Raw genomic sequence first — 16,531 nt, 5'->3', positions numbered from 1 at the left:
TAATCTCAGAATTCTGAATATTGTGACCATGAGTGCATGGTCAGATAAATAGTAGAAGCAAGTTAATTTGTTGATATGGTGCCACTATGGTTTCTCTTAGTACCATTTGTTTGTAAAATATAAAAAGTTATGCACACACATATGCTTCACATTCATCACTGACAATAATTAACAGGTAAATAATATTACAAGTAATATCTACCACAACCACCTACTTCATCTGTTACATTGGAATTGCTAGTTTATACCCTAAATGTAGGAATTTGAATATTTTTCTTTGAAGATACCCTCCCTATGATCATGGATTTTGTGGAAAGACTAGGCACTGAGCATCCTTTTCTATTTTATTCAGCCCTCAAACATCATCTAAAAAGAGGATGCTTGGAACCTCTAGCTTAGGGTTGGAGAGTAGGCTATAGGCTATCTTGTGAACATCTCTCTCTTGAAGCTCATTAAAGAAGTATGAGTAGAATGAAATTCAAGTGATGATTTGAGGTCAAATCTTTCTTCTGGAGCTTTGGTAGTATTGTTCCATAGTCTAATAATGTTTTTATTTTTTAAAAAGAATATTTAGAGTTTTCAAAAGTTTTAACTTTGTGAGTAAAAAAATTGAAAAGAAACTAATGAAAAATGTGGTGAAATTTTCCACTTTGAGGAACCAAGAAAGCAAAATTTAATTTGTTTCTGTGTGAGTTACTTCCATATCAAATTATCCATAAATGACCTAGATTCTGTAAAATTTATTTTATCATTTGAAATTAGTCTTTGAAGTCTTCCTACTGCTACTAATTCCTTTTAAGAAGATAAAATAAATAAATGTAAATAAAGAAAATAAAATAATGTAAATAAAGATCATCCAATTTTAATGTATAATAAATGACACAAAAGAGGCACTATAGTTCATTGAGTTTTAATAGTATATGTGTATAAGCACCAACTGTTCTTTTTTAAGAAAGGCTTACTAGATATAATAGGAAATACTAACAGAAAACTTAAGGCTTTAAAGATGTGGAAATAACCTAAATGTCCATGGATCAATGAATAAAGAAAATGTGGTGTATTATACAATGGAATACTATTCAGCCATACAAAGAAGGGAACCCTGCCATTTGAGACAACATGGATGGACATCAGCGTCCTTATACTAAGTGAAATAAGCTGGACAGGGAAAGACAAATACTTTATTATCTGACTTATATGTGGATTCTAAAAATATGGAACTGGTAGGAACAGAGAACAGATTGATGATTGCCAGAGGTGGGAATGAAGGGTGGGGGAAATGGGGAAATGTGGTCAAAAGGTATGAACTTCCAGATATAAGATAAATAAGTTCTAGGGATATAATATACAACATGGTGACTATAGATAACAATACTGTTATCGTATATTTGAACATTGCTAAGAGAGAAGATGTTAAAAGTTCTCATCACAAAGAAGAAAATGTACTTGTTTGAGGTGATGGATGTTAACTAAACTTGTGGTAATCATTTTGCAGTATATTCATTATGTTGTTCACCTTAAACTAATACAGTATTATATGTCAATTATATCTCAATAAAACTGGAAAAACAAACAAACAAACAAAAAGAAAACCTAAGTCTTTAATAGATGCAACTCAGGCATTGTGCTTTGCTGTCAGGATCACAATGTTTGAATTGGGTACTCTAATTCTAATTGGCTTAAATTTCCTAATTACATGCAGATGATCAGTGGAACCCATGCTCATTGGTTTCCTTTTCAAGTTGGTGGTTCACAGTTATTATCTCTGCAGTCAACACTGATTTTAATTATATCCTTTTATTTTTAAAACAGCATATTCATGATATGTAGAGGTTTCACTTAATTGTTCAGAGCACTTCTATTGTAAAAGTTCTATAATTCTTGTTAGAAGCATAAAATTAATATAATCAAACATGTAATAAATGCTTTCATTGAGTTCAGAGAAATACATATTTACCTAAACCCAAATTTATTTTCAATATAATTATTGAAAATCTGATTTAGAATTAAGCAGCTAGATGCTTTTCTCCCTCTGTTGGCTACTGTTCAATGCCATGAGCTTATTAGCTTAGACAATCAAGTTTACATGCATGGTTAATGAGTTAAACTCTTATTCTTGAGAATTTCTTTTGAACATTAGTCTTCCATGAAGGAATAACGTGATTAATACTTTTCCAACAATCTATAAATGTCTTGCTGTTTTAGTGCCTTAACTGGCATGTTGAAATGTAGACTCTTGTCCCTTTTTATCTTATACATTTGGTTGTAAATGCTCAGAGTGACTAAAATATAGTGTACTACCTTAGTTTAAGTGTGCATGAATTTAAGCTTGAGTCTCAAAGAACTCTTCCTAAGTGTAATAGTCTGAACAAAGTCAATCACACTAAAAACATACTTTAATTAGCATTCAACTAAACAAAAGAATACAGGATGAAATCGTTTACCAATCTCTCTTTTTTTCCCTGAAAAATTTCCAAATCTATTACAGTAAATGTTTACATAGCTCATTAAATAATACAGCTTTACTAGAGACCTGGGAGCGGTCACATAATTTAGGAGCAAATCCAGCAACGGGTTTGGGCAGAGAAGTGCAAAAGAATGGAAGGAGGGAATGGAGGTTGATAATATTGTGAAGGTGGGAGTCAGGAGAGAAATTTAAAAAAAAAATTCCTACCTGAATTGAAGTATGTAACATACAAATATTTCAGTTAACTGATTATCATCTAAGCTCACTTTATAAAAAGAGTTAAAGAGCTTCCAAAATTAAAAAAAATAATACCAGTGGTGTTTCCTAAAGAGTTCAGATAATGCTGTTATTCCTATCAATAGGGTAGCTAAGGTGGTATGTGTAAGTGGTAAAAGTATTCTTCTGGGACTGAGAAAGATCTGGGCTTGAATCTCAGTTCTACCATTCTAGCTGATGGGTTGAAAATATTTCTTAACCACTTTGTCCTTTATTTGTCTCACGGAGATAATAATAATACCTACTTTTTAAGGTTTTCATAATTATGTATCACAGTGCCTGGAACTGTAATTTATAACTATTACCTAATGTTATTATCTACTTCAAAAAGAAAATATAGTTGTCTTCTATGATAAACACTAAGTTCAGTAGGAATCTATAAACATGTGATCTTGAAATAGACTGTTATTTTGGAAATCTGGATAATACAGTTTCGACAGTACCATGGGAATTGTGCTTTCAGTTTTGGCTCAGCTTGTTTTAATTTGAAAACCTAGGCAATATATCATTTTTGATTTACAACTTTCATTGCTAGGATATTTCAGAGAATGTAAGATTTCTCTGATATATGAACCTTCTCATAAATAGCAATAGTCAGGACCACAGGAGGTACGTATAGACAATAAAAGGTGTTTCCATTCACTCATTTTCTCTGAACTTTATTCCACAAAGAAGTAGAAGCAGAGGATAGGCATAATAATCTTTGAGCAAAATTTGTTGGAACGTGTGGTAAAATGAAGAGAAAGAAAAAGGCAAGAGGAAGAAGGGAGGGGTGGGAGGAAGATAACTTGGGAGTCATCACCTTTGGTTTAAGATTAGAATTCCAACTCTGCCACTTACTTATTAGATAACCTTGTACAAGTTTTTAACTCTCTTATTCTGTTTCTCATCTGTAAGATGGGGATAAGCCTGCTTGCTTTAGAGGGTTGATGTGAGAATTAAATGCTATAATGGAAGGCAAGGGCTTAGTATAGGGCTTGAAACATGGTTCATGATTTATGACTGGTATATGGCATTATAGGGACTAGGAAGATGGGAAAAGTCTAACTTGAGTGTCTCACATTTACTCCTGGGTTGATAACCTCTCATTACCCTTTTGTCTTTCAAGCTCAAGTCTTCTACTGCTCTTCCCTCATCTTGCTATTAATCAGAAAGGGGCATGCCTAACAATTAACCATGTTTCATTTAGAAGGGCATTTGTTAAAGTTACCATCTCTGTTTGCAAAGTGTCTCTGAAACTGAAGATATATTTCTTGAATATATTTTGCAGAAAAGGCTTTCCTGGACCAAAGTGGTTTCATGATTTAAAATACTGTCTGCTGTATGAGCCATACTATCATCTTCTTTTTTCCTAATTATTGAGATTTGGTCTTAGAGGTCTGTTTCTTGCTATGATTTTTGTCTGCTCTTAATGTTACTAAGAACAATTTCTTTTATTTAATATAATTAAATTACTCATTGAGTTGAAGAAAGTTATAATGTTCATTTAATAGTATTTTCTTTTAGAGTTTCCCAATTATTTCAGTTGACTGCTTTACATTTTTTATATCATATATATTTTTTAGAAGCGTAGACTAGAAAGACCTTTAAAAACCCCACAGCTTTATGCCTTTTCTCTGTACACACCAGTGCCTGACAATAGTATGTAGATTTTTTAATTGCCCCCTATAAATAATTCTGCCTGAGTCTCATTTGGGCTGGCCTTCAAAGCTCCATTAAATGCCATTTACAAGGCCAACCCACATGCCCCTGGGAATATTAATTCAGCCCCATCTTATAATAGTATTTTATTGTGTTCTTTCCATAACTTTTGAACTCAGTGAAGTTTCCTAAGTAATTATCATAGACAAGAACTGTGAATATACAAATATGAACAAAGCAAGATCCTTTCAGAAGTAGGAAGGTAATGTACAGGGAAAGAAACTGTAGTAGGAAGTTTAATGAGTCTTTTCTGGACTTGGGATGAGACACATGTAACCTCAGATGCTAAAATGAGGTTGGCTAGACAAAACCACAGAACTACTAGGAAATAGAGAAAACCAATTTCATGACACTTTCCCATTACCCCCCTCCAGCCATATATATAAAATTTTAGCTCAAGCAGTGTTTTGGAAGAAGGTTGTCAGCTTAGCAGATGGATGTGCTGTGGCATATCCCTCCATCCCCAGCTCTCTCTAGGAGCAAAGTGGGAGTATCATTTCCCCCTCAAGCTAAGTGACAAGAGAAGCAAAACAGCTGATGAGGAGATTACAGATGCTTACCTCTCACATCCTGGCTGGATGCTGTTGAGCTTCAGAATTATGTAAGATGGCTCAGCCCTGCACTATGCTACTAGAGCAGAGACCAAAATAGTTCTTGAGAACATATGGCATTTCTAGAGTTTGGCAGGTCAGAAATGCAAAATGATTATCATGGGCAAAGCAGACACTGTGGAAGGTAGGTTTGAATAAGCCTGTTGGTATCACAGCCAATGAAGCTGCCTACTAGGAGATAATATAGTCTCTTAAGAAACCAATGTACTCCGAGAATGAAAGAAGCAGAATGTGGACAAATGCCATCTCCTGGAGCACTCAACATTTACGTGAGAACAACAAATTACAACACGTGAAGTCATTTTTCATTTTCTTCTTTTCTGACCTGGGAAGTGACCAGAATAGCAGTTGGAAGGTCAGGGAGGAAGTAGAAAGAAGAAAGAAAAGACAAATCATAACCCTTGAGTCAAGGCTGTGCTGGGATGGAGGGACAGAAACATAGAACTGGATATGAGATGAAAGTGTTTATTAAGTTAATATAGAATTTTGTTGCTGTTGTTACTTTTTGGGTACTAGATGTTTATTTCAGACTCTTTTGTCACCGAGGTCAATAAACAATCAAAAGGTTACACATATCTATTGTATTCCAAGACAAATCTTCGCAGGAAAAAAAAAATGTACCTATTAGAACTTACTATTTCAGCTCTACTTGGAGCTATACACATGAGATATAGATATTCAGTTTCATAACTCCCTAGTTCCAAATAGACCACTAAGTATTTAAAAAGAAAAAAAGAAATAAAAGAAGCACACACAAGCCACTAGTTATACTTGAATGGCTAATACATAGGGTAGTTTGAAAATATTGAGAATAACCTCTTCTCTATTTTATTTATTTATTTATTTAATTTTTTAAACATCTTTATTGGAGTATAATTGCTTCACAATGGTGTGTTAGTTTCTGCTTTATAACAAAGTGAAGCAGTTATACATATACATATGTTCCCATATCTCTTCCATCTTGCACCTCCCTCCCCCCCACCCTCCCATTCCCACCCCTCTAGGCGGTCACAAAGCACCGAGCTGATCTCCCTGTGCTATGCGGCTGCTTCCCACTAGCTATCTACCTTACGTTTGGTAGTGTATATATGTCCATACCACTCTCTTACTTTGTCACAGCTTACCCTTCCCCCTCCCCATATCCTCAAGTCCATTCTCTAGTAGGCCTGTGCCTTTATTCCCGTCTTGCCCCTAGGTTCTTCATGACTCTTTATTTTTCCCCTTAGATTCCATAATATGTGATAGCATACGGTGTTTGTTTTTCTCTTTCTGACTTACTTCACTCTGTATGACAGACTCTAGGTTCATCAACCTCACTACAAATAACACAATTTCCTTTCTTTTTATGGCTGAGTAACATTCCATTGTATATATTGCCACACCTTCTTTATCCATTCATCTGTTGATGGACACTTAGGTTGCTTCCATGTCCTGGCTATTGTAAATAGAGCTGCAATGAACATTGTGGTACATGACTCTTTTTGAATTATGGTTTTCTCAGGGTATATGCCTAGTAGTGGAATTGCTGGGTCATATGGTAGTTCTATTTGTATTTTTTTAAGGAACTTCCATACTGTTCTCCATAGTGGCTGTACCAATTCACATTCCCACCAGCAGTGCAAGAGTGTTCCCTTTTCCCCACACCCTCTCCAGCATTTATGGTTTGTAGATTTTTTGAGGATGGCCATTCTGACCGGTGTGAGATGATATCTCATTGTACTTTTGACTTGCATTTCTCTAATGATTAATGATGTAGAGCATCCTTTCATGTGTTTGTTGGCAAGATGTATATATTCTTTGGAGAAGCGTCTAATTAGGTCTTCTGCCCATTTTTGGATTGGGCTGTTTGTTTTTTTGATATTGAGCTGCATGAGCTGCTTATAAATTTTGGAGAATAATCCTTTGTCAGCTGCTTTATTTGTAAATATTTTCTCCCATTCTGAGGGTTGTCTTTTGGTCTTGTTTATGGTTTCCTTTGCTGTGCAAAAGCTTTTAAGTTTCATTAGGTCCTATTTGTTTATTTTTGGTTTTATTTCCATTTCTCTAGGAGGTGGGTCAAAGAGGATCTTGCTGTGATTTATATCATAGGGTCTTCTGCCTATGTTTTCCTCTAAGAGTTTGGTAGTGTCTGGCATTACATTTACGTCTTTAATCCATTTTGAGTTTATTTTTGTGTATGGTGTTAGGGAGTGTCTTAATTTCATACTTTTACATATACCTGTCCAGTTTTTCCCGCACCACTTATTAAAGTGGCTGTCTTTTCTCAAGTGTATATTCTTGCCACCTTTATCAAATATAAGGTGACCATAGGTGCATGGGTTTATCTGTGGGCTTTCTATCCAGTTCCATTGATCTATACTTCTGTTTTTATGCCAGTACCAAACTGTCTTCATTACTGCAGTTTTGTAGTATAGTCTGAAGTCAGGGAGCCTGATTTCTCCTGCTCCATTTTTCTTTCTCAAGATTGTTTTGGCTATTTGGGATCTTGTGCGTTTCCATACAAATTGTGAAATTTTTTGTCCTAGTTCTGTGAAAAATGCCAGTGGTAGTTTGATAGGGATTGCATTGAATCTGTAGATTGCTTTGGGTAGTAGAGTCATTTTCACAATGTTGATTCTTCCAATCCAAGAACATGGTATATCTCTCCATCTATTTGTATCATCTTTAATTTCTTTCATCAGTGTCTTATAATTTTCTGCATACAGCTCTTTTTTCTCCTTACGTAGGTTTATTCCTAGATATTTTATTATTTTTGTTGCAATGGTAAATGGGAGTGTTTTCTTAATTTCACTTTCAGATTTTTCATCATTAGTGTATAGGAATGCCAGAGATTTCTGTGCACTAATTTTTTATGCTGCAACTTTACCAAATTCATTGATTAGCTCTAGTAGTTTCCTGGTAGCATCTTTAGGATTCTCTATGTATAGTATCATGTCATCTGCAAACAGTGACAGCTTTACTTCTTCTTTTCCAATTTGGATTCCTTTTATTTCTTTTTCTTCTCTGATTGCTGTTGTTAAAACTTCCAAAACTATGTTGAATGACAGTGGTGAGAGTGAGTAACCTTGTCTTATTCTTGATCTTAGAGAAAATGGTTTCAGTTTTTCACCATTGAGAATGATGTTGGCTATGGGTTTGTCATGATATATGGCCTTTATTATGTTGAGAAAAGTTCCCTCTATGCCTACTTTCTGCAGGATTTTTATCATAAATGGTGTTGAATTTTGTCGAAATCTTTCTCTGCATTGATGGAGATGATCATATGGATTTACTCCTTCAATTTTTTAATACGGTATATCATATTGATTGATTTACATATATTGAAGAATTCTTGCATTCCTGGGATAAACCCCACTTGATCATGGCGTATGATCCTTTATTGTGCTGTTGGATTCTGTTTGCTAGTATTTTGTTGAGGATTTTTGAATCTGTGTTCATCAGTGATATTGGCCTGTAGTTTTCTTTCTTTGTGATATCTTTGTCTGGTTTTGGTATCAGGGTGATTGTGGCCTCGTAGAATGAGTTTGGAAGTGTTCCTCCCTCTGCTATATTTTGGAAGCGTTTTAGAAGGATAGATGTTAGCTCTTCTCTAAATGTTCGATAGAATTCGCCTGTGAAGCCATCTGGTCTTGAGCTCTTGTTTGTTGGAAGATTGTAATCACAGTTTCAATTTCAGTGCTTTTGATTGGTCTGTTCATATTTTCTATTTCTTCCTGGTTCAGTCTCAGAAGGTTGTGCATTTCTAAGAATTTGCCCATTTTTTCCAGGTTGTCCATTTTATTGGCATAGAGTTGCTTGTAGTAATCTCGCATGCTCTTTTGTATTTCTGCAGTGTCAGTTGTTTCTTCTCCTTTTTCATTTCTAATTCTATTGATTTGAGTCTTCCCCCTTCTTTTCTTGATGGGTCTGGCTAATGATGTATCAATTTTGTTTATCTTCTCAAATAACCAGCTTTTAGCTTTATTGATCTTTGCTATCACTTCCTTCATTTCTTTTACATTTATTTCTGATCTGATCTTTATGATTTCTTTCCTTCTGCTAACTTTGGGTTTTTTTTGTTCTTCTTTCTCTAATTGCTTTAAGTGTATGGTTAGGTTGTTTATTTGAGATGTTTCTTGTTTCTTAAGGTAGGATTGTATTGCTATAAACTTCCCGCTTAGAACTGCTTTTGTTGCATCCCATAGGTTTTGGGTCTTACTGTTTTCATTGTCATTTGTTTCTAGGTATTTTTTGATTTCCTCTTTGATTTCTTCAGTGATCCCTTGGTTATTTAGTATTGTATTGATTAGCCTCTGTGTGTTTGTATTTTTTACAGATTTTTTCCTTTTATGACATCTAGTCTCATAGCATTGTGGTCAGAAAAGATACTTGATACAATTTTAATTTTCTTATATTTACCGAGGCTGATTTGTGACCCAGGATATGATCTGACATGGAGAATGTGTCATAAGCACTTCAGAAGAAAGTTTATTCTGTTTTTTTTGGATGGAATGTCCTATAAATATCAATTAATTCCATCTTGTTTAATGTATAATTTAAAGCTTGTGTTTCCTTAGTTATTTTCATTTTGGATGATCTGTCCATTGGTGACTGTGGGGTGTTAAAGTCCCCTACTATGAATGTGTTACTGTCGATTTCCCCTTTTATGGCTGTTAGTATTTGCCTTATGTATTGAGGTGCTCCTATGTTGTGTGCGTAAATATTTACGATTGTTATATCTTCTTGGATCAATCCCTTGACCATTATGTAGTGTCCTTCTTTGTCCCTTGTAATACTCTTTATTTTAAAGTTTATTGCGTCTGATATGAGAATTGCTATTCCAGCTTCCTTTTGATTTCCATTTGCATGGAATATCTTTTTCCATCCCCTCACTTTCAGTCTGTATGTGTCCCTAGGTCTGAAGTGGGTCTCTTGTAGGCAGCATATATATGGGTCTTGTTTTTGTATCCATTCAGCCAGTTTATGTCTTTTGGTTGGAGCATTTAATCCATTTACATTTAAGGTAATTATCGATATGTATGTTCCTATTCCCGTTTTCATAATTCTTTTGGATTAGTTATCATAGGTCTTTTTCTTGTCTTGTGTTTCCTGCCTAAAGAAGTTCCTTTAGCATTTGTTGTAAAGCTGGTTTGGTGGTGCTGTATTCTCTTAGCTTTTGCTTTTCTGTAAAGGTTTTAATTTCTGCATCAAATCTGAATGAGATCCTTGCTGGATAAAGTAATCCTGGTTTTAGGTTTTTCTCCTTCAACACTTTAAATATGTCCTGCCACTTCCTTCTGGCTTGCAGAGTTTCTGCTGAAGGATCATCTGTTAACCTTATGGGGATTACCTTGTGTGCTGTTTTTCCCTTGCTGCTTTTAATATTTTTTCTTTGTATTTAATTTTTGATAGTTTGATTAATATGTGTCTTGGAGTACTGCTCCTTGGATTTATCCTCTATGGGACTCTCTTTGCTTCCTAGCTTGATTAACTAGTTCCTTTCCCATATTAGGGAAGTTTTCAACTATAATCTCTTCAAATAGTTTCTCAGTCCCTTTCTTTATCTCTTCTTCTTCTGGGATCCCTATAATTCAAATGTTGGTGTGTTTAATGCTGTCCCAGAAGTCTCTGAGACTGTCCTCAGTTCTTTTCATTCTTTTTTGTTTATTCTGCTCTGCAGTAGCTATTTCAGTATTTTATCTGCCATGGCACTTATCCATTCTTCTGCCTCAGTTATTCTGCTATTGATCCCTTCTAGGGAATTTTTATTTTCATTTATTGTGTTGTTTATCAGTGTTTGTTTGCTCTTTAGTTCTTCTAGGTCCTTGTTAAATGTTTCTTGTTTTTTCTCTATTCTATTTCCAGGATTTTGGATCATCTTTACTATCTTTACTCTGAATTCTATTTTAGGTAGACTGCCTATTTCCTTTTCATTTGTTAGGTCTCGTGGGTTTTTACTTTGCTCCTTCATCTGCTGTGTGTTTTTCTGTCTTCTCATTTTGCTTAACTTACTGTGTTTGGAGTCTCTTTTTCACAGGCTGCAGGTCTGTAGCTCCTGCTGTTTCTGGTATCTGTCCCCAGTGGCTAAGGTTGGTTTAGTGTGTTGTGTAGGCCTCCTGGTGGAGGGACTAGTGCCTGTGTTCTGGTGGATGAGGCTGGATCTTGTCTTTCTGGTTGGCAGGACTGTATCTGGTGGTGTTTTTTTGGGTGTCTGTGGCCTTATTATGATTTTAGGCAGCCTCTCTGCTAATGGATGGGGTTGTGTTCCTGTTTTGCTAGTTGTTTGGCATAGGGTGTCCTGTACTGTAGCTTGCTGGTCGTTGAGTGAAGCTGGGTCTTGGCATTGAGATGGAGATCTCTGGGAGATTTTTGCCGTTTGATATTACATGGAGCTGGGAGGTCTGTTGTGGACCAGTGTCCTGAAGTTGACTCACCCACCTCAGAGGCACAGCCCTGACACCTGGCTGGAGCACCAAGAGCCTTTCATTCCACATTCCACATGGCTCAGAATAAAAGGGAGAAAAAATAGAAAGAAAGAAAGATGATTAAATAAAATAAAGTAAAATAAAATAAAGTTATTAAAATAAAAAAATAATTATTAAGAAAAAAGTTTGAAAAGTAAAAAAAAAAAAAAAAAGAAAAGAAAAGAAAATCCAAAAACGGACAGACAGAACCCTAAGACAAATGGTAAAATCAAACCTATACAGAGAAAATCACACACAGAAGCATATACATACACACTCACAAAAAGAGAAAAAGGGAAAAAAAGTATATATCTTGCCACCAAAGTCCACCTCCTCAATTTGGGATGATTCGTTGTCTATTCAGATATTCCACAGATGCAGGTACATCAAGTTGATTGTGAAGATTTAATCCGCTGCTCCTGAGGCTGCTGGGAGAGATTTCCCTTTCTCTTCTTTGTTCGCACAGCTCCCGGGGCTCAGCTTTGGATTTGGCCCCGCCTCTGCGTGTAGGTCGCTTGAGGGCGCCTCTGTCCTTCGCTCAGACAGGACGGGATTAAAGTAGCAGCTCATTCGGGGACTCTGGCTCACTCAGGCCGGAGGGAGGGAGGGGCACGGATGCGGGGTAAGCCTGCGGCGGCAGAGGCCAGTATGACATTGCTACAGCCTGAGGTGCGGTGTGTGTTCTCCCAGGGAAGTTGTGCCTTCATCATGGGATCCTGGCAGTGGCGGGCTGCACAGGTTCCCAGGAGGGGAGGTGGGGATAGTGACCTGTGCTCGCACACAGGCTTCTTGGTGGCTGCAGCAGCAGTCTCAGCGCCCGTCTCTGGAGCTCCTTTAAGCGGCGCTCTTAATCCCCTCTCCTCGGGCACCAGGAAACAAAGAGGGAAGAAAAAGTCTCTTGTCTCTTTGGCAGGTCCAGACTTTTTCCTGGACTCCCTCCCGGCTGGCTATGGCGCACTAACCCCTTCAGGCTGTGTTCATGCAGCCAACCCCAGTTCTCTCCCTGCGATCCGACCGAAGCCTGAGCCTCAGTTCCCAGCCCTGCCCGCCCCGGCGGATGAGCAGACAAGCTTCTCGGGCTGGTGATTGCCGGTCGGCACCGATCCTCTGTGCGGGAATGTCTCCGCTCCGCCCTCCACCCCCCTTGTTGCTACGCTCTCCTCCGTGGCTCCGAAGCTTCCCCCCTCAGCCACCCGCAGTCTCCGCCCGGGGGGGCTTCCTAGTGTGTGGAAACCTTTCCTCCTTCACAGCTCCCTCCCACTGGTGCAGGTCCTGTCCCTATTCTTTTGTCCCTGTGTTTTCTTTTTTCTTTTGCCCTACTCAGGTACATGGGGAGTTTCTTGCCTTTTGGGAAGTCTGAGGTCTTCTGCCAGCGTTCAGTAGGTGTTCTGTAGGAGCTGTTCCACATGTAGATGTATTTCTGATGTATTTGTGTAGAGGAAGGTGATCTCCACGTCTTACTCTTCCGTCATCTTGAAGCTCCTCCCCAGTATAGAATTTTTTAATAGTTGAAAATGAGACTGTCCTAGTACCTAAAAGAGCCTTGGATATAGTTGAGGCTGAAGCCAGAGATGAGATGGAACATATTGGAGAACAATGGTGGGAGAAGAATTAAACTCTTATGTTTAAACTCTATGTATTTCAGTCTGCTCAGTAAACCAGTTACCTAACTGTAACATAATATAGTACAGAAAGTGCTAAGGCTAGGAAAGATTTTCATCTGATTGTTTACCTGATAGTCATATTTATCTGGTTAACCATTAATCTCTTAAATGTAGAAAAGTTTTTCCTTGTGTCGCAAAAAATATGTGACATTTTCCATTTCAAAGTCCAAAGGGAATGACAGGACAGACTACAATGCACTAAGAAACTAGAAAGTTACTGAATATGCAACAATGTGTTTAAGCAAAGTCTTTCATTTGACACTTCTTCTTCTCTGCTCCTTTTGTGTTATCTATGTTATAAGAACCAAAGAAAATGGCTACGTGTTGTGACAATATGATCCACTTATGGATGAGGGTGGCTAGACAAGAAAAGCAGCATGGAGAGCCCAGACATGGAGGTGGAGAAGGGGGATGTAGAGGGGAACATGGTGCTCTGTACTGTGCACCACACTCTGAAGGGCTCTCTTGACTCCCCAACCATTCAGGTGGGTTGAGGGGCCAGGATGGATGACACACAGTCTGCTGTGGAGACTTCTCAACAGGACAGTGTCTTGGAGGCAACTGCAAGCCAAGAGACTGAATGGCTCTTACTATGTTGACAAACATATATTTAACCTGAAAATGTTTCCTCTATACGAAAATAGCAACATGCATAATTACTTTCGTTTAAATTTATATTTAATAAAGTAATAACTCATTTAAATTCATGATAATAATAATAATAAATGGCTAATGTTAAGCACTTACCATGTGCCAAACTCTTTACCTTCATTATCTTATTTAACACAATAATCCAAAGGAGTAGGTTGCTATATGATCTCCATTTTACAAGTGAAAAAATTGAGCCTTGAACAATGCATATCGCTTACCTATGTTTATTGCTAGTAAGTGGTAGAGAGGAACATTAATCCAGACCTGCATAACTCTGAACCTCAAACTCTTAATTACAGGTATTACGTAGCACCTTCTTTTATCTCTCTCTATCAGTTCATCATAATTTGGAATAAAAAACTGCAGGTATTGAGATTTAAACCAAGAGCTTTAATAATAATAGAAATTTTATAGAACAGAGAAGACCAAACCTTTCTAAACTATAGATTACATAGTTAATGGTATCTTCTCTCCTTTTCATTTATCTTTCATCAGTTAGTGTTATAAATATGTAACACAGAATATTAAAGTTCAGTTAAATGAGAGAATTAATTAAATGAGAGAATTTTTCTTGCTAAATTCATATTTACATATTTTATTATTTCTACCAGAGTGTTTATTTCAAAATTCATTTCCTAAAATGTGATTTTTCTCTCTTGAGTGTCATCTTTTTAAATGGTAGAGAAAGCATTCCCAGTATTCAACACAAACTTATATACTGGTTTGAAGATAGTAACACATTTCCACATTTGCAAATTTCTTTCTCTCTCTCTCTGTAGCTAACAAACTCACTAAAACTTGTAAGAAAATTGAACTATAAATAAATAAATATAAACATACATTAAAGTGCAAACATATACAGGTATCCCTTGCTTTTCAAAAGTTTGCTTTATACCACTTTGTTTTTTACAAAAGACCTACATTAGTACCTATTTTCACAAACTGAAAAAAATCTGAATAGATTTTCACTTTTATAAAAAAGATGAAAAATGAAAATTGGTTCTTCACTTTATGCCATTTTGGCTTACAAGTTTTCTTAGGAATGCTTTCCTTTTAGATAGCTGGGGAAATCTGTATTTGTATCACGATTTTGACATCCTAAAAATAATAAGTTGACTAAACCAATTTATCTTATATTTATTGCTTATGAAGAGTATTTTGATGACCATAAAATTCAAAATATACCCTACAGTATATTGCAAAGAAAAATTAACTGTTTTTGGTGTGTGGGCAAGAAACAATCTAAGGTAAAAATGCTTTACTAAAACTGCTTTGGAATTTAGAATATTCTAGTAAAGAGGAGAATTTTAAAGGGACATAAAACTTTTGATTCAATATCCCGAGTGTGAGACCTTTTCTCTTCCAGGCAGCTCCATTGGTTTTCAAAGATTACTTGGCCCATTAGAACAGCATCATCTTTTAAAATGCAGGACATGTACTTAATAGAGGCAGAGTGCATCACTTGAGAGGATGTCTCAGGATGTTAGTGTCCCTTTTAATCTGTGCTGCCTGACAAAACAGGCACAAAACTCAACCCTTGGTTCAACACCATTAGCAGCTTTAGCCCTGTGTGGTACCAAAGCACAAGAAGCATAAAGTATGCAGTACAGCCTTCCTCAACTCACTTTCAAAAAAGAGTATTTCATGTATTTTTCATGCTATTTCTCTTCTCTTCCATAAGATTTTAATGGACTAGAGTATGTCATGTGTATAGAACTCATGATAAAATGGAGAGACAGGCGCTATATGATTGAAGTAGCTTCAGAAATAGACAAGGGACAAATCTTTTAAAATGTATTATCTGAATACGATTTAACTTGAAAAGTGAAAGTGTTGTTGTTATTTTTAATAGCACAAAGAGATTTGTACTTACAGAAAGTCTAAAATGATTATTCACCCCAAACGGATTATTTATTTTGAAACGAATATTTATAGAGAACATCTGAATTAGGCAGTAATCTTTGCCTTTGTTTAAACACAATTAACAATATGCAAATTAAGGCAGTGCTTTTTAGAAAATATGTGAGCCTAAGTACTAATATTGGCAGTCATTTCAATATCTGCACAGTGAGTACATAAAATGAGGAACAACTAACCTGTTATGCCCTTAATTAATGGACACCTGTACACAATGAAAGCATGGCTGATTTCACGAATGCATGGAAATCCAACCTAGCAATTAATGTTCAATTAAAAATTCACACTATTGAAAAAGTAGCAGAAAAAAAACAACTTGTGATAGGCAAATCACAAAAGCAGAAAAGTTGGATTTTTCTGTGAATGAATCTTTTCCAACATATTTAGACTAGTTTTTCTTTTCTTGGTTGCTTAATTTTTATATGAAAAGAATTTGAACATCTTTTTAATGATTATTCACATTTTATGCAATAAGTTGATCATTTGGGATTCTTTTCTTTTCTTTCTTTCTCTTTTTAAGAACCAGACTGAGTGTGTTTTAGAGAAAGAACCAACTCTTTTGATAATTTATTTTAATTATTATAAGCTTTGTTCGATTTCTAAGAAGTCACAAATCACATTTTTGGTGCAATTCTATAACTATGATACAAAGTGTACAATACACAGTTCATTCTTAAACTTCTATGTACATGTGTCTCTGACCTGGGTCCTGATGTGGATAGCAGCATATAAAGGAAAGAAAAGGAATATTCCTTTTTAATCTTTCAACAAAGACATATGGAGTACCAGTGCCAGATATTG

The 16,531-nt window shown here is 36.2% G+C and overlaps 1 protein-coding gene across 1 annotated transcript in view; it reads right to left on the bottom strand.

The window, feature by feature from the left end:
* CNTN5 (contactin 5) overlaps positions 1-16,531 on the bottom strand; it is a 440,969-nt gene that overhangs the window by 54,757 nt on the left and 369,681 nt on the right. The window lies entirely within an intron of this gene.

The sequence above is a fragment of the Lagenorhynchus albirostris genome, chromosome 9 (assembly GCF_949774975.1).
Source record: "Lagenorhynchus albirostris chromosome 9, mLagAlb1.1, whole genome shotgun sequence".
Classification (NCBI taxonomy): Eukaryota; Metazoa; Chordata; class Mammalia; order Artiodactyla; family Delphinidae; genus Lagenorhynchus; species Lagenorhynchus albirostris.
This window is presented reverse-complemented; position numbering and strand designations above follow the sequence as displayed.